General features: G+C 37.6%; 1 long non-coding RNA gene across 1 annotated transcript in view; it reads right to left on the reverse strand.

Annotated features, from left to right (window-relative positions):
- LOC135964962 (uncharacterized) overlaps positions 1–20,595 on the reverse strand; it is a 204,662-nt gene that overhangs the window by 177,773 nt on the left and 6,294 nt on the right. The window contains exon 2 of the long non-coding RNA XR_010577697.2: positions 9,659–9,939. This is a non-coding gene — a long non-coding RNA (uncharacterized lncRNA). The remainder of the gene's footprint in view (positions 1–9,658; positions 9,940–20,595) is intronic.

Consider the following 20,595-nt stretch of genomic DNA (forward strand, 5'->3'; position numbering starts at 1 on the left):
TTCTTTTTCTATTGATTGGAATAATTTCAGAAGGAATGGTACCAGCTCCTCCTTGTACCTCTGGTAGAATTTGGCTGTGAATCCGTCTGGTCCTGGACTTTTTTTGGTTGGTAGGCTATTAATTATTGCCTCAATTTCAGAGCCTGTTATTGGTCTATTCAGGGATTCAACTTCTTCTTGGTTTAGTCTTGGGAGAGCGTAAGTGTCCAGGAAATTATCCATTTCTTTTAGATTTTCCAGTTTATTTGCGTACAGGTGTTTATAGTATTCTCTGATGGTAGTTTGTATTTCTGTGGGGTCGGTGGTGATATCCCCTCTATCTTTTTTTTATTGCATCTATTTGATTCTTCTCTCTTTTCTTCTTTATTAGTCTTGCTAGCGGTCTATCAATTTTGTTGATCTTTTCAAACAACCAGCTCCTGGATTCATTGATTTTTTGGAGGGTTTTTGTGTCTCTATCTCCTTCAGTTCTGCTCTGATCTTAGTTATTTCTTGCCTTCTGCTAGCTTTTGAATGTGTTTGCTCTTGCTTCTCTAGTTCTTTCCATTGTGATGTTAGGGTGTCCATTTTAGATCTTTTCTGCTTTCTCTTGTGGGCATTTAGTGCCATAAATTTCCCTCTACACACTGCTTTAAATGTGTCCCAGAGATTCTGGTATGTTGTTTCTTTGTTCTCATTGGTTTCAAAGAACATCTTTATTTCTACCTTCATTTCATTATGTACCCAGTAGTCATTCAGGAGCAGGTTGTTCAGTTTCCATGTAGTTGAGCAGTTTTGATTGAGTTTCTTAATCCTGAGTTCTAGTTTGAATGCACTGTGGTCTGAGAGACAGTTTGTCATAATTTCTGTTCTTTTACATTTGCTGAGGAGTGCTTTACTTCTAACTATGTGGTCAATTTTGGAATAAGTGCAATGTGGTGCTGAGAAGAATGCACATTCTGTTGATTTGGGGTGGAGAGTTCTGTAGATGTCTATTAGGTCCACTTGGTGCAGAGTTGAGTTCAATTCCTGGATATTCTTGTTAACTTTCTGTCTCATTGATCTGTCTAATGTTGACACTGGGGTATTAAAGTCTCCCACTATTATTGTGTGGGAGTCTAAGTCTCTTTGTAAGTCTCTGAGAACTTGCTTTATGAATCTGGGTGCTCCTGTATTGGGTGCATATATATTTAAGATAGTTAGCTCTTCCTGTTGAATTGATCCCTTTACCATTATGTAATGGCCTTCTTTGTCTCTTTTGATCTTTGTGGGTTTAAAGTCTGTTTTATCAGAGACTAGGATTGCAACCCCTGTCTTTTTTTTGTTGTTGTTTTCCATTTGCTTGGTAGATCTTCCTCCATCCCTTTATTTTGAGCCTATATGTGTCTCTGCATGTGAGATGGGTCTCCTGGATAAAGAAAACTGATGGGTCTTGACTCTTTATCCAATTTGCCAGTCTGTGTCTTTTAACTGGAGCATGCAGCCCATTTACATTTAAGGTTAATATTGTTGTGTGAACTTGATCTTGTCATTATGACAAATGGCTAACTAGAACAACCAATGCAGAGAAGTCCTTAAACAACCTGATAGAGACGAAAACCATGACACAAGAACTACGTGACAGATGCACAAGCTTCAGTAACTGACTCAATCAACTGGAAGAAAGGGTATCAGTGATTGAAGATCAAATGAATTAAATGAAGTGAGAAGAAAAGTGTAGAGAAAAAAGAGTAAAAAGAAATGAACAAAGCTTCCAAGAAATATGGGACTATGTGAAAAGATCAAATCTACATGTGATTGGTGTACCTGAAAGTGACAGGGAAAATGGAACCCAGTTGGGAAACACTCTGCAGGATATTATCCAGGAGAACTGCCCCAACCTAGCAAGGCAAGTCAACATTCAAATTCAGGAAATACAGAGAACACCACAAAAATACTCCTCGAGAAGAGCAACTCCAAGACACATAATTGTCAGATTCACCAAAGCTGAAATGAAGGAAAAAATGTTAAGGGCAGCCAGAAAGGTGGGGTTACCCACAAAGGGAAACCCATCAGACTAACACTGAATCTCTTGGCAGAAACTCTACAAGCCAGAAGAGAGTGGGGGCCAATATTCAACATTCTTAAAGAAAAGAATTTTCAACCCAGAATTTCATATCCAGCCAAACTAAGTTTCATAAATGAAGGAGAAATAAAATCCTTTGCAGACAAGCAAATGCTGAGAGGCCTGCCCTACAAGAGCTCCTGAAGGAAGCACTAAACATGGAAAGGAAAAACCGGAACCAGCCACTGCAAAAGCATGCCAAAATGTAAAGACCATCGATGCTAGGAAGAAACTGCATCAACTAACGAGCAAAATAACCAGCTTACACATTATTTTTTAATCATGTAATTAAAGATGAAATACTATTTTGGCAAATAAGACAATAAAGTAACATTTATTTGTTGACACTCTACCAAATAGGCATTACATTTAAATATCCAAAACCTGGGTTTTCCAATTGCTCTACTCCCGTGTTTCCCCATATGTGTTTCACAAAGTCCTCATCCCAAAAGATATTAAGAGGCATTCTGTGAGATAAGGGTTCTACAGTCAAAAGGTTTTGAAAATGTTGGGTTAAAGTTAATCAATTTTCTTTCTCACACAACTTATTGGAGTCTTTACTATGTTTATGAGCAGTGTAAATCTCCAAGAAGCATATACAAGGTGACTTGCTGTTTGTTTGCTTGTTTGTTTGTTTGTTTACAGAGTTTTTCAAGCATTTAATGTTTCTCAGAATATATTTTGTGAAACATTGTGCTACCCCTCACTGCCTAACTAGCCTCTAATTACACTGACTGAGCTCTGGAGCTGCAAAGACAACATGATATGTAACCGAAGATGGCTGAATGCCAAGCTCAGGCCTGCAGATCAACTGCTGACAATTTAGAAGTACAGTACTGCGTAGTTTCTTTCTCTCTCGTAGGCAATAAATTTAATTTCTTCCAGAAACTGCTATTATACCTCAAAATATCCGTTGGGTTTTTTAATGATAAATGATGGTCTTGATCTTACTATATTAAACAAGAAAGAGAGGTTTATTGGAAACATTCTGGGGTAGTTCAGAGTTGTAGAGGAACAACCAAACACGACAGCCACAGGAAGGACAGGAGGCAGGGTCACTGCAGGCACCTGTAGAGCAGAAATTCAGGGACGGTTGCTTTTGGCTCCAACCACCAGGTGACCCACTCCATACATGTTCTCACTGAGGATAAACCCTAAAGTTTCAAATTTCCAAAAGATGATGTTGTTTGACTTAGTTTGGGTCAGGTGCCTACCACCTATCCCACTCGCAAGAGGTCATGGGTGAAGTTCCACGATTGGCAGTCCCACCAAAATGACATAGAGGGGAGGAGGAACAATCCTCCAAAAACACAAATGCTAGAAAGAAAAAAAACCAAAGTACTTCACACTTACTCAGCGTAACAAGTAGACCTGTGCCTTAGTTCATTCCTCTATTTCTACCCCTACTAGTTAGTTCTTTATATTTCTTGCACACCGCACTGGAGCATTTCTGATGGCCATTTCTTCTTCAATCACCTTCAACAACCATGACAGCCTGCCTTTCAAAGAGTTCAAAGGGGATCTTGAGAGGTTAAGTCCTTGTACCAAGAAACCTGATATTGTTGATTAATGACTTTCAAGAAAGAATCATTTAGTCTAATTATCAACTAAACACACTCATTCTTAGCAGCCACCCAAAGCACAAGGACAGAAAATGAAAAGCAATGTGAGAAGGAGGAAGATGCAGGGTTTAAAGACAAATGTAAAAAATCAATTCATCCTGACCTCCAAATGACCCAAGTAAAGGAATTTAGTTAAGCATCCACCTTTTCCCCATCCTTGAGTCTACTGGCCATAAATTTTTCTTAGTAATTCAAACTTCTTCTGACAGTTATCAATTTCTGTGAAAACAGACAGGAGTCTGTTCAATAACAATGCTCTTTTTTTTTTTTTTTGGCGAGGTAGTCTCACTTTGTCGCTCAGGCTGGAGTGCAGTGGTGCAAATTTGGCTCACTACAACCTCGGCCTCCCAGGTTCAAGCAATTCTCCTGCCTCAGCCTCCTGAGTAACTGGGATCACAGGTGTGTGCCACTACACCCGACTGTTAGTAGAGACGAGGTTTTGCAATGTTAGCCAGCCTGGTCTTGAAACTCGTGACCTCAGATGATCCACTCGCCTTGGCCTCCCAAAGTGCTGGGATTACAGGGGTGAGCCACCGCACACGGTCTATAACAATGCTTTTTGATTGCAGACGAAAATTGCATCCTTGCCTCTGGTGGAATTCCTTCTACCTGAAAAAACTTTTCTTTGGGCCACAGTTTTTCTAAGCATTTATCATCAGCACACCTTACCTTGTAAGCAGAAATGCTACATGGAAGTCATATTGTTGGCTGAGTTTTACTTGTATTAATTAATATTAATAAAATTAAAATTAATATTTTTAAGCCTGTTTAAAAAAACTTTATTAGCAAATGTTCATTTGGGCTTAATTATTTGGCTCTTGTCTTTGTTGTAGCAAAAGTCTCAATCAATTTTACAAGAAAAGATAAAAAAGAAAAGCATGATTTCTAACCAAGTTTTACAACTGCATTTATTTTTATGAAATATTGCTTTTTAGTCACCTGTATTCTGGGGCAAAAGTAAGCTTTACATTATTTTTATTTACTTATACGTTTTATTACATAGAAAACCAAAATTCAAGTAAGCAATCATATTGCTTGAGAAAGGACAAAACATTGGGGGCAATGACAGACAACACATACTTTTTCCAAAGAAAATATTTTACTTAAGAGTCAAACTCTATGGAAAATATCAAGAATAGAACAATCACACACCCAAATAGTGACAAAAGGATGCTAGCTGTGTTTTGTTATTTTGGTTTTCAGCTGTTTCCTTTTCTGAAAACAAGGGGCTTTGTGTTCGTTGAGGAAAGGGGATCTGTGAAAGGAACACTTGTCTTTCCAGTCCTGGGGAAGGGGAGAGTTGCTGTCTACAAACGCACTCACCACCATTGACTCAAACAGTTAAGAGAGAGAGAAGAGGATATAAAGTAGAAATTAAAACTCTGCCTACTCCCCAACACCACTGATAATGCCTTGGGCACACATGAATCTATTGAGTAGCATCTGAAGACAAGACTTGTAGCAGGCATTTATCTTTGAAACAGATTTAGATAGATTTGTTTTTTAATTTGCTTTAAAATGTGTACTGAGTAAACCTTAAATAGCAAATCTCAAAGCAGGAAGAGAGGTCATTTACATTTAAGGAAACAATCGGTTAATTAGAGCTAAAAAGTTATAACTCTGGGTATGCATTTTAATTTGGTTGGCTGTCAAGGGCACTGTTGTCCTGAGCAATTATGAAACAAACTCACATATACAGGAAGTCATCATCAAGGGAGGGTTTTCTGCAGGTTGAATGACTATTAATAAAAATCTTCCTTTTTATCCTCGACTGTCCTCTGGCTGTACCAACAGAATATCCAATTAAAAACACATTTTTTTCTGGTACTTAACAAACATCACGTAGTTTTGGCAATGATGAAATCTACAATACTTGGGAATGACAGTTGTGTCTGCCAGTAGGGGGAGTGCAAGCCAAGTTTAGCAATAGAGAGCTTCAGAAATGGGAATTTATGGGAGGATTCTAGGAGAAATGGGCTTGCAAATAGTGTAATAAAATGAAGAGTAAAGCCAAAGTATTGATGGCAGGGCTTCTGTTGGTGCAAATGCATGGGCCCAACTGCTCAGAGAGAAACATCAGTAGCCTGTGGAAGTGACAGTAGAGTGGGGGCACAAGAGATTCCATTTAATGTGTGTATCATAATTTATTTAACCCTTTATTTCCATACACACCCCATTTTCGTTAGTTTGATTTTTGGTTTTGTTTTGTTTTGCTAGCACACATCGTGCTGGGATAGTTGTCCAAAATAAGAATTTCAGTTGATAAATAGGTTACTCATTTATCCCATACACCTATATTTTATAAACCTTAGAACCTCTTGGCTTATGACTCCACATATTAAAGTATCTGATTAACCCTTGCAGATTTTGATAAGGATCTTTTGTTACCCAAATTGTCTAAGTTTCACTTTAAGTGATACTCATGCAGTTTTTTCCCCTAATTCATTAAATATAGTTCCCTTTCCCTTAGATACACTCAAACTCCAGTTCCATTTCTAAAAAAAAAAAAAACTTTCCTCTCTCCCTCCACCAGATATCAGATCTTTCTATTTGCAAGAGAGGCCTTCAAAATTCTACACCAGCTTTTCTCCCAATAAACAACAGGTCTTGGTCTCTTAAAATAGTATTGTACATGAGGGAAGATGAGAATTATGCCAAATGCTACTTTTGAAAACATTCTTTTTGCATAATTGAGAAAACAGTTTTTAAAAATTGAGACTTTTTGAAGTGTTGTGGTATTTATTCTTTAGTCAAGCCATAGAGAGAAGCCCTTTGGAAGCAATGGCTTGGAGCCTCCAAAATCCCAAGTATATTCAAATTCTAGTTTTGAATATACTGACTAAGTGACTCTGAAAGAGTTACCTTAACTCTCTAAGCCCACGTCTTTATAAAATAGATAAATAGTAATGACTTTTCAGAGTTGTTTGAAAGAAAGAGACAACATATGTCTCTGGGAGTGCTCAACAAATGACTGCTATTCTTAATAAAATGATAGCTAAATCCCATGATCTCCATAAATATAGATTCCCAACTCCTTCTATGAAAAGGAGTCTAGACAAACAGATTCCCATTGTAAAACAGGTAATAGGTCTTCTCTACAAAGGGTTAGGCTGCCAGAGTTAAATGCTATGCCATTCAGCCACTGCCTTCCCCTGAGTATACAGAAAGATGGCTTCAGCCATGCCACCCTGCTGGATATCTGAACAACTTCTGTCTAAATGCATTAAAACACTAGACTGGGGAGAGCACGTTATGTATGTACTAGGTCTAGAGATAGAACAAAGGCTGAGAAGATAAATGAGAAAGACCACAATCAGCCTACAGAACAATCAATCCTGAAAGGCACAGAAGTAATACAAGGAAAAAAACTGTTTTAATGCTAACGGGCATCCACAGAGAAATTAGGACACACACACACATACAAACACACAAATAGCCTTCTGGAAAAAAAAAAAAAGCCATCAGAGAACAACAACTTCAATAGAGGAACTGAGGTTATTCAATTCTCTTTAAAATGCACCTGGGTACAATTTACATTATTTAGGTGATGTCTACCCTAAAAGCCCTGATTTGACTACTGTGTAATCTATGCATGTAACAAAATTGCACTTGTACCCCACAAATTTATACAAAAAAAAAATACACCTAACCTGAAAGATATAGTCAGAGCTATTTTCCAGAATTTGAAGCAAAAATACTGAAATAGAGTAAAGATATGATCAATCCTTAAGGTCCACATCTGTATAACAAGAGTTACAGGATGAGAGAACAGATACCATGGAGGCTGCACTGAAGGAAAGATCTAGTTTTAAGATTAAAAAGGCCTACCAGGAGCCACAGGGTTCATAAATGAAAGACCCACACCCAGACACACCAAAGATTAAAATGATAAAGACATAAAAAGAATTGTACAGGTGTCTATTAAAGAGTTACCTTCAAAGAATGAGAATCCATTGGTATCAGACTGCCTATCAGCAACATTAGATGCTAGAAGACAATAAGAAATGTCGCTATAGTTCTAAAGAAAATTATTTTGAACCTATAATTCTACACTAAACTATCCATTAAATTTGAGTACAAATTAGACACTTCCAGACTTGCAAGAACTCATACTCAAAGTCCCCCTGCTACGAACCCATTCAAAAAGTATCCATGTGAGGACATTATAACAAAACACCAAAAAAGATCTAAAAGTGAGAACAGAAAATGGGCAGAGCAAGATGGCTCCATTAATCATCCCCTGCCCAAAGAAGAACACCAATTTAACAACTATCAGCCAGGTACCATGGCTCATGCCTGTAATCCCAGCACTTGGGAGGCTGAGGTGGGCGGATAACTTGAGGTGAGGAGTTTGAGACTCACCTGGACAACATGGTGAAACCCCGTGTCTACTAAAAATACAAACATTAGCCAGGCGTGGTAGTGCATGCCTGTAATCCCAGCTACTCAAGAGGCTGAGGCAGCAGAATCGCTTGAACCTGGAAAGTGGAGGTTGCAGTGAGCCGAGACTATGAAACTGTACTCCAGCCTGGGTGATTAAGTGAGACTCTGTCTCAAAAAAAAAAAAAAAAAAAAAAAAAAAAGACGTAAGAATTTATTAAATTTTTTTAAAAAGACCCATTGATCTGTTGCCTACAAGAAATGCTTCACCTATGAAGATACACATAACCTGAAAAATTGAAACTAAAGGGACGAAAACAGATATTCCATGCCAATGAAAACCAATAAAGAGCAGGAGTAGCTATACTTATATCAGAAAAAATAGATTTTAAGACAAAAACTATAAGAAGAGACAAAGAAGGTCACTACATAATGATAAAGAGATCAATTCAGCAAGAGGATTTAACAATTTTAAATACATATGCAGCCAACACTGGAGCACCCAGATACATAAAGCAAAAAGAGATATAGACTCCAGTACAGTAAGAGACTTCAACACCCCACTTTCAGCATTAGACAGATTTTCCAGATAAAATCAACAAAAAAAATCAGACTGAATCTGCACTATGGAACAAATGGATCTAATAGATATATATAGAACATTTCATCCAACGGCTGCAGAACACACATTCTTTTCCTTAGCACATGGATTTTTGTCAAGAGTAGACCATATATTAGGTCACGAAACAAGTCTTAAAACATTCCAAAAAACTAAAATACTATCAAGCATCTTCTCTGACCACAATGGAATAAAACTAAAAATTAGTAACAGGAGAAATTTTGGAAACAATACAAATACATGGAAATTATACAACATGAACCTGAATGACCACTGGCCCAATGAAGAAATTAAGAAAGAAATTGAAATAAATTTTGAAACTTAATGAAACACAACATACCAAAACCTATGGGATACCGTGAAAGTAGTACTAGAAGGAAAGTTTATAACTATTAGTACCTACATCAAAAAAGAAACAAAATCAAACAAACAACTTAACAATGCATTTTAAAGGATTAGAACAGCAAAAGCAAATCAAACCCAAAATTAGTAGAAGAAAAAAAACAGTAGGAGCCTGACCAAGATAGCCAACAAGAAGCAACTAGTGTGCACCACTTTCAGGGAGAAAAATATAAAGGATGAGTAAATATAGCAACTTCAACTGAAACATCAGGATCACACATTGGGATTCACCAAGAAAACAACTCACCCCATGGAGAACAGAGAAAAGCAAGGCACTGCTGCCCACCCAGGAGTGACACAGAGCCAGGAGCCTCCCCTGCCCAGAAAAGCAGTGAATGAGTGAGCAACCCTGGGGACCCATGCTTCTCCCATGGCTCTTTGCAACCCTCAAGTCAAGAGATCCCCCCTTGAACCCACTCCAGCTGGGCCTGCAGTCTGACATGCAGAGCAATGTGGAGTTTCAGCAGAGCAGTCACTGGAAGCTTTAGATACCTGGACTTCCCACCAAAGTAGCTGCAACTCCAAAGCAGGGAGTTAGACTCCTGTACATACCTGTAAGAAAGGGGCTGAATCCAGAGGGCTGAGCAGCAACAGTCTGTAGGTCCCACTTCCATGACACCTTGCAGAATAAGAACCACTGGCTTGGAACTCTAGCCAGCCACTGGTAGCAGCATTACACCTCCTTGAGATGGAACTCCAAGAGGAAGAGGTAGGCCACCATCTTTGCTGTCAGCAGCATTACACCTCCCTGAGATGGAACTCCCAGAGGGAGTGTGGGCTGCCATCTTTGCTGTTGCACGGCCTTAGCCATTGTTGCCTTCAGTGTAGCTGCCCTACAAAAAAACAGAGAGACTGCTTTTTTACCTGGATCCCTGACCCCACTTCTCCTTACTGAACAGGACCTTCAGACTGGGGTCACCAGCCACCCTTGCCAGTGTTTTCCAACTGGCAGTGGTTCCGAGCCTCCCTGGGATGGAGCTCCCAGGGGGAAGGACAGGCCACCATCTTTGCTGTTTCATAGCCTTAGCCACTGGCATCCCTGAGAAGGATGGAAAGAAAGCAATCAACTTGGAAAACATATTTCAGGATATTGTCCATAAAAATTTTCCCAACCTTTCAAGACAGACCAACAGTCAACTTCAGGAAATACAAAGTCTCTGAAAGATTCTACACGAGAAGATCATCCCCAAGACACGTAATCATCATATTTTCCAAGGTTAAAATGAAGGAAATAATGTTAAAGGCAGCTAGAGAGAAAAGGCAGGTCACCTACAAAGGGAACCCCACTGAGCTAAAAACAGGCCTGTCAGTATAAACCCTGCAAGCCAGAAGAGATTAGGGGACTATATTCAATATTCTTAAAGAAAAAAAATTCAACCGAGGATTTTATATCCAGCCAAACTAAGCATCCTCAGCAAAGGAGAAATAATTTTTTTTTCAAATAAGCAAATGCTGAGGGAGTTTGTTACCACCAGACCTGCCTTACAAGAGATATTGAAAGGAGCACTAAATATGGAAAGGCAAGACCATTACCAGCCACTAAAAAAACACACTTAAGTACACTCACCAGTGACACTATAAAGCAACCATACAAGCCAGCATAATAACTAGCTAACAACACAATTACAGGACCAAATCCACACATATGAATACTAATCTTGAATGTTAATAGGCTAAATACACCATTTCAAAAGCACAGAATGACAAGCTATATAAAAAAGCAAGATCCAATAGTATGCTGTCTTCAAAAGAATCCATCTCACGGTCAATGACACCCACAGGCTCAATATAAAAGGATAGAGAAAAATCTACCAAGCAAATGGAAATCAGAAAAAGAAGCAGGGGTTGCAGTCCTGGTTTCAGAAAAAAATAGACTTTAAACCAATAAAAATCAAAAAAGACAAAGAAGGGCATTACATAATGGTATAGAGTTCAATTCAATAAGAAGACCTAACTATCCAAATATATATGTGCCAAACACAAGAGCACTCAGATTCATAAAGCAAGTTCTTAGAGACCTACAAAGAGACTTAGACTCCCACACAATAATAATGGGGGACCTCAACACACCACTAACAATGAGACAAATCAATGAGGCAGGAAATTAACACAGATATTCAGGACCTAAACTCAACATTGAACCAAATGGATCTGATAGACCTCTACAGAACTCTCCACCCAACAACAACAGAATATACATTCCTCTCATCACCACATGGCACATAGTCGAAAATTGATCACACAATCAGATGTAAAAAAAATCCTCAGCAAATACAAAAGAACTGAAATTATGCCAAACACACTTTCAGACTAGAGCACAATAAAAATAAAAAATCAGACTGAAAAAAATGCTCAAAACCATGCAATTACATGGAAATTACACAGCCTGCATCTGAATGACTTTTGGGCAAATAATGAAATTAAAGCAGAAATCAAGAAGTTCTTTGAAACTAATGAGAACAAAGATACAACATACCAGAATCTCTGGGACACAGCTAAAGCACTGTTAAAAGGGAAATCTGTAGCATTAAATGCAAATGCCCATATCAAAAACTCACAAAGATCTCAAATTAACAACCTAACATCACAATTAAAACAACTAGAGAACCAAGAGCAAATCAACCCCAAAACTAGCAGAAAGACAATAACAACAAAAATCAGAACTGAACTGAAGATTTAGACACAAAAATAAATTCAAAAGATCAACAAATCAAGAAGTTTTTTTTTTCAAACAAATTAATAAGACCACCAGCTAGACTAAGAAAGAAGAAAAGACAGCAGATCCAAACAAACGGAATCAGAAATGATAAAGGCAGTGTTACCATTGACATCACAGAAATACAAACAATCATCAGAGACTACTTTGAACACCTCTATGCATACAAACTGAAAAACCTAAAAGAGATTAATAAATTCCTGGGTACATACACTCTTCTAAGACTGAGCCAGGAAGAAATTGATTCCCTGAACAGACCAATAATGAGTTCCAAATTGAATCAGTAATAAATAGCCTACCAATCAAAAAAAGTCCAGGACCAGATGAATTCACACACAAATTCTACCAGATATACAAGGACAAGCTGGTACTATTCCCACTGAAAATATTCTAAAAAATTGAGAAGAAATGACTCTTCCCTAGCTCATTCTATAAGGCCACCATCATCCTGATACCAAAACCTGGCAGAGACACAACAAAAAAAGAAAACTTCAAGCTAATATCCTTGATGAACATTGATGCAAAAATCCTCAACAAAATACTGGCAGATCAAATTCAGCAGCACCTCAAAAACTAATCCACCACAATCAAGTAGGCTTTATCCCTGGTATGCAAGGTTGGTTCAACATAAACAAATCAATAAATGTGATTCATCACATAAACAGAACTAAAGACAAAAACCACACACTTATCTCAACAGATGCAGAAAAGGCCTTTGATAAATTCAACACCGCTTTGTGTTAAAAAAACTCTCAGTAAACTAGGTATTGAAGGAACATATATCCTTCAACCCACAGGCAACATCATGCTGAGTGGGCAAAAACTGGAAGAATTCCTCTTGAAAATCATCACAAAACAAAAATGTCCTCTGTCACTACCCTATTCAACTTAGTACTGGATGTCCTGGCCAGAGCAATCAGGCAAGAGAAAGAAATAAAGGGCATCCAAATAGGAAGAGAGGAAGTCAAACTCTCTCTTTTCACAAATGATATGTTTCAATACCTAAAAAAACACTGTAGTCTTGGCCCAAAAGCTCCTTTCAGCTGATAAACAACTTCAGCAAAGTTTCAGGATATAAAATCAATGTACAAATATTACTGGCATTCTTACACGCCAACAACAGCCAAGCTGAAAGCCAAATCATGAATGCAATCCCATTCACAATTGCCACAAAAAGAATAAAGCACCTAGGAATACAGCTTACCAGGGAAATGAAAAGATCTCTACAATGAGAATTACAAAACACTGCTCAAGAAGTCAGAGATGACACAAACAAATGAAAAAACATACCATGCTCATGGATAGGAAGAATCAATATCATTAAAATGGCCATACTGCCCAAAGCAATTTATAGATACAATGATACTTCTATCAAACTACTAACCACATTCTTCACAGAAGTAGAAAAAACTATTTTAAAATCCACATGGAACCAAAAAAACAGCTCAAATAGCCAAGGCAATCTTAATCAAAACAACAAAGTTGGAGGCATCATGTTACCCAACTTCAAACTACACCATAGGGCCACAGTTAACAAAAGCAGTATAGTATTGGTAACAGACAGACAGACAATGCAATAGAATAGAGAGCCCAGAAATAAGACCACACACCTACCACCATCTGATCTTCAACAAAGCTGACAAAAACAAACAATGAGGAAAGGACTCCTTGTTCAATAAATGGTGCTGGTATAACTGGCTAGCCATATGCAGAAGATTCAAACTGGACCCCTTCCTTAGGCCATATACAAAAATCAGCCCAAGATGGATTAAAGACTTAAGTTTAAAACCCAAAACTTATAAAGCCCTGGAAAACCACCTAGACAATACTATTCTGGACCATAGGAGCAAGTAAAGATTTCACGACAAAGACACCAAAAGCAATTGCACAAAAGCAAACATTGACAAATTGGATCTAATTAAACTAAAGAGCTTCCATACAGCAAAATAAACTATCAATAGATTAAATGGACAATCTACAGAATGGAAGAAAATATTTGCAAACTATACATTTGACAAAGGTCTAATCCAGCATCTGTAAGGAACTGAAACAAATTTACAAATGAAAAAACAACCCCATTAAAAAGTAGGCAAAGGACATTAAAAAACAGTTTTCGAAATAAGATGTACATGTAGCCAACAAGCACATGAAAACAAGTTCAATATCACTGGTTATTAGAGAAATGCACATCAAAACCACAGTCAGATACCATCTCACACCAGTCAAAGGGCTATTATAAAAAGTCAAAAAATAATAAATGTTGGCAAGGTTACAGAGAAAAGGTAATGCTTACACGTTGTTGGTGGGAGTGTACATTAGTTCAACCATTGTAGAAAGAAGTGTGAAGATTCCTCAAAGAGTTAAAAACAGAACTACCATTCAACTCAGAAATCTCATTACTGGATATACACCCAAAGGAACATAAATGATTCTATCATACAGACACATGCCACGCATGTGTTCATCGCAGCACTATTCACAATAGCTTAATGCATGGAATCAACCTAAATCCCATCAATGGCAGACTGGATAAAGAAAACACGGTACATAAACAACATGAAATAGTATACAGCCATAAAAAAAACAATGAGATTGGCCGGGCATGGTGGCTCACGCCTATAATCCCAGCACTTTGGGAGGCCGAGGCAGGCAGATCACGAGGTCAGGAGTTTGAGATCAGCCTGACCAACATGGTGAAACCCAATCTCTACTAAAAATGCAAAAATTAGCCAGGTGTGGTGGCACGTGCCTGTAATCCCAGCTACTCAGGAGGCTGAGGCAGGAGAATCACTTGAACCCAGGCGGCAGAGGTTGCGGTGAGCCAAGATTGTGCCACTACACTCCAGCCTTGGCGACAGAGCAAGACTCCATCTCAAAAAAAAAAAAAATGAGATTATATCCTTTGCAGGAAGATGAATGGAGCTGGAGGTCATTATACTCAGCAAACTAATGTGGAAACAGAAAACCAAATACCACATGTTCTACTTATAAGTGGGAGCTAAATGAGAACATATGAACACAAAGAAGGAAACAACAGACACTGGGGCCTACTTGAGGATGTAGGGTGGGAGAAGGGAGAGGATCAGAAAAATATTTATATTTGGCAATAGATCTAGTAGCTGGGTGATGAAATAATCTGTACAACAAACCCCCAAGATATAGGCTTATTTATATAACAAACCTACACATGTACCCACGAACCTAAAATAAAAGTTTAATAAAAGAAAACAGGACATAAAAAATAATAATAAAGATCAGAGCAGAAATAAATGAAATTGAAATAAAAAAATACAAAAGATCAAGGAAATAAAATAATAGTTTTATGAAAAGTTAAACAAAATACATAAAATTCTAGCCAGACTAAGGAAAAGAGAGAAGATCCAAATAAATAAAATCAGAAATGAAAAAGGAGACATTACAACTGATACCACAAAAATTCAAAGCATCATAAGTGGCTACTATTAGCAAGTATATTTCCATAAATTGGAAAACTTAGATGAAATGGACAAATTCCTAGACACATGGAACCCCATTATTACCCCGTTATTAATTATCAAGATTGAACCATGAAGAAATCCAAAACCTGAACAGACTAATAACAAGTAACAAGATCAAGGCCATAATAAAATGTCTCCCACTAAAATAAAAGCCAATAAAATAAAAATATAATAAAAATAAAATAAATAAAAGACACATCAAAAACAGAAAACAATAGGACAATATCACTGATAAATACTGATGCAAAAATTCTCAACAAAATATTAGCAAACCAAATTCAACAATACATTAAAAAGATCATTCATCATGACCAAGTGGGATTTATCCCTGGGATGCAAGGATAGGTCAACATATGCAAATCAATCAATGTGATACAGCATATCAACAGAATGAAAGACAAAAACCATATGATTATTTTCAATTGATGCTGAAAAAACATTTGATAATATTCAACATCTCTTCATGATAAAAACCCTAAAAGAGCTGGGTTTCAAAGGAACACACCTCCACATGATAAAAGCCATATACAACAAACCCACAGCTAGTATCATACTGAATAGAGAAAAACTGAAAGCCTTTCCTCTAAGACCTGAACATGGCAAGGATGACCACTTTCACCACTGTTGTTCAGCATAGTACTGTAAGTCCTAGTTAGAGCAATCAGACAAGAGAAAGAAATAAAGGGCAACGAAATTGGGAAAAAAAAGAAGGCAAATTATCCTTGTTTGCAGATGATACGATCTCGATTTGGAAAAACCTAAAGACTCCACCGAAAAACTATTAGAACGAATAAATTCAGTAAAGTTGCAGGATACAAAATCAACATACAAAAATCAGTAGTGTTTCTATATGCCAGCGGTGAACAGTCTGAAAAAGAATCAAGAAAGTAACCCCATCCTGGCTAACACGGTGAAGCCCCATCTCTACTAAAAATACAAAACATTAGCCGGGTGTGGTGGCGGGCGCCTGTAGTCCCAGCTACTCTGAAAGCTGAGGCAGGAGAATGGTGTGAACCCAGGAGTTGGAGCTTGCAGTGAGCCGAGATCACCCCACTGCACTCCAGCCTGGGTGACAGAGCAAGACTCCATCTCAAAAAAAAAAAAAAAAAGAAAGTAATCCTATTTACAATAGCCACAAATAAAATTAAATACCTAGGAATTAATATAACCAAAGAAGTGAAAGATCTTTATGATGAAAATTATTAAACACTGATGAAGGAACTTGAAGAGGACACAAAAAATGGAAAGATATTCGACATTCCTGGGTTGGAAGAATCTGTATTGTTAAAATGTCCATACTACTTGAAATAATCTACAAATTCAATGCAATACTTATCAAAATACCAATGACATTCTCCACAGTAATAGAAAAAAATCTTAAAATATATATGCAGCCACAAAATAACCCAGAATAGACAAAGCTATCCTAAACAAAAAGAACAAAACGAGGAATCACATTACCTGACTTTGAATTATACTGCAGAGCTATAGTAACCAAAACAGCATGGTACTGGCATAAAAGTAGACACATAGTCCAATGTAACATAATAGAGAACCCAGAAATAAATCCACACACCTACAGTGAACTCATTTTTTTACAAAGGTGTCAAGAATACACACGGGGAAAAAGATAGACTCTTAAATATATGGTGCTGGGAAAACTGGATATCCATATGCAAAAGAATGAAACTTGATCCCTGTCTCCCACTATATATAAAAATCAAATCAAAATGGATTAAAGACTTAAATCTAAGGCCTCAAACTATGAAACTACTACAAGAAAACATTGAGGAAACTCTCCAGGACGTTGGTTTAAGCAAAGATTCTGGAGTAATATCCCACAAGCATGGGCAACCAAAGCAAAACTGGACAAATGAGATTACATCAAGAAGCTTCTGCACAGCAAAGGAAACTATCAACAAAGTGAAGAGGGAACCTGCAGAATGGGAAAGAATATTTACAAACTATCTATCTGACAAGGGGAATAATGACTGGAATATATAAGGAGCTCAAATAACTCTATGGAAAAAAAATCAATTTTTAAAATGGGCAAAGGATTTGAATAGATATTCTTAAAAGAAGACATATAAATGGCAAATAGACTTATGAAAAGTTATGCAATATCATTGATCATCAGAGAAATGGAAATTCAAACTGCAATGAGACATCATCTCACCCAAGTTAAAATGGCTTATATCCAAAACAGACAATAACAAATGCTGGATGTGGGGAAAAGGGAACCCTCATACACTGTTGCTGGGAATGTAAATTACTACAACTACTACAGAGAATTGTGAAGGATTCCTCAAAACACTAAAAATAGAGTTTCCATATGATCCAGCAATCCCACTACTGGTAATATACCCAAAAGTAAGAGAATCAGTATATCAAAGCAGTATCTACACTCCCATGTTTGTTGCAGCTCTGTTCACAATAACCAAGATTTGGAAGCAACTTAAGTGTTCATCAACAGATGAACAGATAGAGAAAATGTGGTACATATACACAATGGAGTACTATTCAACCATAAAAAATAATGAGATCCAGTCATTTGCAACAACATGGATGAAAATGGAGATTATTGTATTAAGCAAAATAAGCCAAGCACAGAAAGACAAGCATTGCAGGTTCTCACCTACTTGTGGGGTCTAAAAATCAAAACAATTGAATCTGTGGTGATAGAGCGGAGAAGGGTGGTTACCAGAGGCTGGGAAGGGTTGTGAGGGGTTGTTGGGGAAGTGAGGCTGCTTAATGGGTACAAAAACAGAATAAGCAAATAAAACCTAGTATTTGATAGCATAACAGGGTGACTATAGTCAATAATAATTTAATTGCACATTCTAAAATAACAAAAAGAGAATAATTGAATTGTTTGTAACACAAAGGATAAATACTCGTGGGGATGGATACCCTTGTTTTCATGATGTGATTATTATGCGTTGCATGCCTGTATCAAAACAACTCATGTACCCCATTAATTACACACCTATTATGGACCCACAAAAATTAAAAATTAATTATTAAAACAATACTAAATAAATGTGAAAATAAACAAGTAGAATGAGCTAACCCAAAAGAACTACTGAAGAAACACTGTGTATCAGGGTGGAAAATAAATTACTCCAGATTAGTACAGGAAGTCAGAATCCTGTAAAGGATGTAATTAGGCTGAAGGAGAATTCCATTACACAAATGTATAATTAAGAACTACAGAGTTCCTAGAGATAAAATGAAGACATTACATCCTTTATATAAAGCAGAAAAAGAAAGACAATTAGAAATGCCAGGAAAAATAAAATAGTATAAAAGAAAACCATTGTGCAAACATGATGCAAACTAAAATGTGATGCATTTTGAGCAATCTATTGGCTTTAAAAAAAAAAAGAAAGAAAAAAGATAGTCATTTCCCTTAACACTTTCTTTTTGTGTGCCTTTATTATTGGTTCAACTGCTTGGTTTTATAGTAGGCATTTACTGCAAATACAAATGTGTCAAGTGTTTCATGGCTTTGAAATTTTAGAGTCAATCTGCAGCCAAAAAATAAAAATCAAGTACACCTATAGAAATGTAAATAGTATTAACCTCAATAAGATAAGAAGAGAGCTGGGTGTGGTGGCACGTGCCTGTAGTCTCAGCTACTCAGGAGGCTGAAGTGGGAGGATCGTTTGAGCCCAAGAGTCAGAGGTTACAGTGCCCTATGATTGAGCCACTGTACTCCAGCCTGAGTTACAAAGTAGGACCCCATTTCAATAAAAAAAAAAAAGATTGAAAGAATAATGTAGCTGACAGAAGTCAAAAGTGAGAAGTGAGAATGAATATTGCTGTTTTTCATCTTATATAGGGAGTCAAAGGTACTGTTTATATATGATGGATCAAAAATAGATGTTTAAGCAAATCAACTATCAAGGCAACAAGTAGAGAAATTAAAAACAATTACAAAACGAACATAATTGGGAGGCAGAAGGGTAATATAAGTGTGAGGTATATGAGTGAACAAAATATCTGACAAGTTAAAGTATACTATTTACAGTTATTAAACACAGTTGTTAAACACTGTGAGAATATAAAACAGATACACAAGTAATAGTGATTATTTATGAGGATTGGACTTGGGAGTATGACATTCTGAATAGTTTTACTCATCATATAAATTCTTCCATAGTGTTGATTTTTTTTTACAACGTGCATATTTTATCTGTATACTAAAATAAATACCTATTTTTTAAAAAATGAAGACTGTGTGGTTCCCATGCTCCGAGATGGACTCCAATGATCCCTGCTTCCCACTATCCACATCCTTGAGTAGTCCCCCTCCCAAGATGTACAAAGATTGTTCTGTGCGGTCAGTAATAAGTGGTATAAGTAACAGTGTATCACTTTTTTGTCGTTTGTCTGTTTGAGACAGGGTCTTGCTCTGTCATCCAGGCTGGAGTGCAGTGGCACGATCTCAGCTTACTGCAACCTTGGCCTCCCGGGTTCTAGTGATCCTCCTGTCTCAGCCTCCCGAGTAGGTGGGACTACAGGCACCTGCTACCACGCCTGGCAAATTTTTTGTAGAGACAGGGTTTTACCATGTTGCCCAGGCTGGTCTCGAACTCCTGAGCTCAAGCAATCCACCCGCCTTGGTCTCCCAACTCTGGGATTAGAGGCATGAGCCACCATACCCAGCCATATGTCACTTTTAAGATTAGGTTGTAGAAGATGATGGCTTACTGTCTTGGGTGCTCTCTTTCTCAATAGATCTGTCTCCCAGCTCACTAGCCCTGTGGAAAGTTATATTGTGAAAAGTGCTGTAGAAAGGCCTGTGTGGTGAGGCACCGAAGCTTCCTGGGAATAGCAACCTGAGAGAGCTGGAAGAAGGCCTCCCAGCCCAAGTCAATTTTCCACATAGAGCAGCCCCAGCCAACAGCCTGACAGCAACTTCATGAGTGATCCTGAGCCAGAACCACCTAGCTAAACCTCCTGAATTTCTAATCCCCAGAAACTTTGGGAGAACAGAAGTGTTTGTTGTTTTAAGCTTCTATGTTTTGGGGTAATGTGCTATGCAACAACAGATAACTAATACAGATTGCTACCCCTGGAGAAATAAAAGTGACTGAAGACACATGGCTTGCATGGGTCAGGAGCTAAAGCTAGGAGCTAAAAAACCTGAGTTTTCTCATCTCAAGAGAGCTCTGGCTAGCAATGTCATTGATATGGTAACTGGGCTGTGACCAGAAGTCCCACTGGCTGCCCCAGTCTCAGTGTAACCCAAACTGAACTCATGAGCAGGCCTC

The sequence above is a fragment of the Macaca fascicularis genome, chromosome 9 (genome assembly GCF_037993035.2).
Source record: "Macaca fascicularis isolate 582-1 chromosome 9, T2T-MFA8v1.1".
NCBI classification, from domain to species: Eukaryota; Metazoa; Chordata; class Mammalia; order Primates; family Cercopithecidae; genus Macaca; species Macaca fascicularis.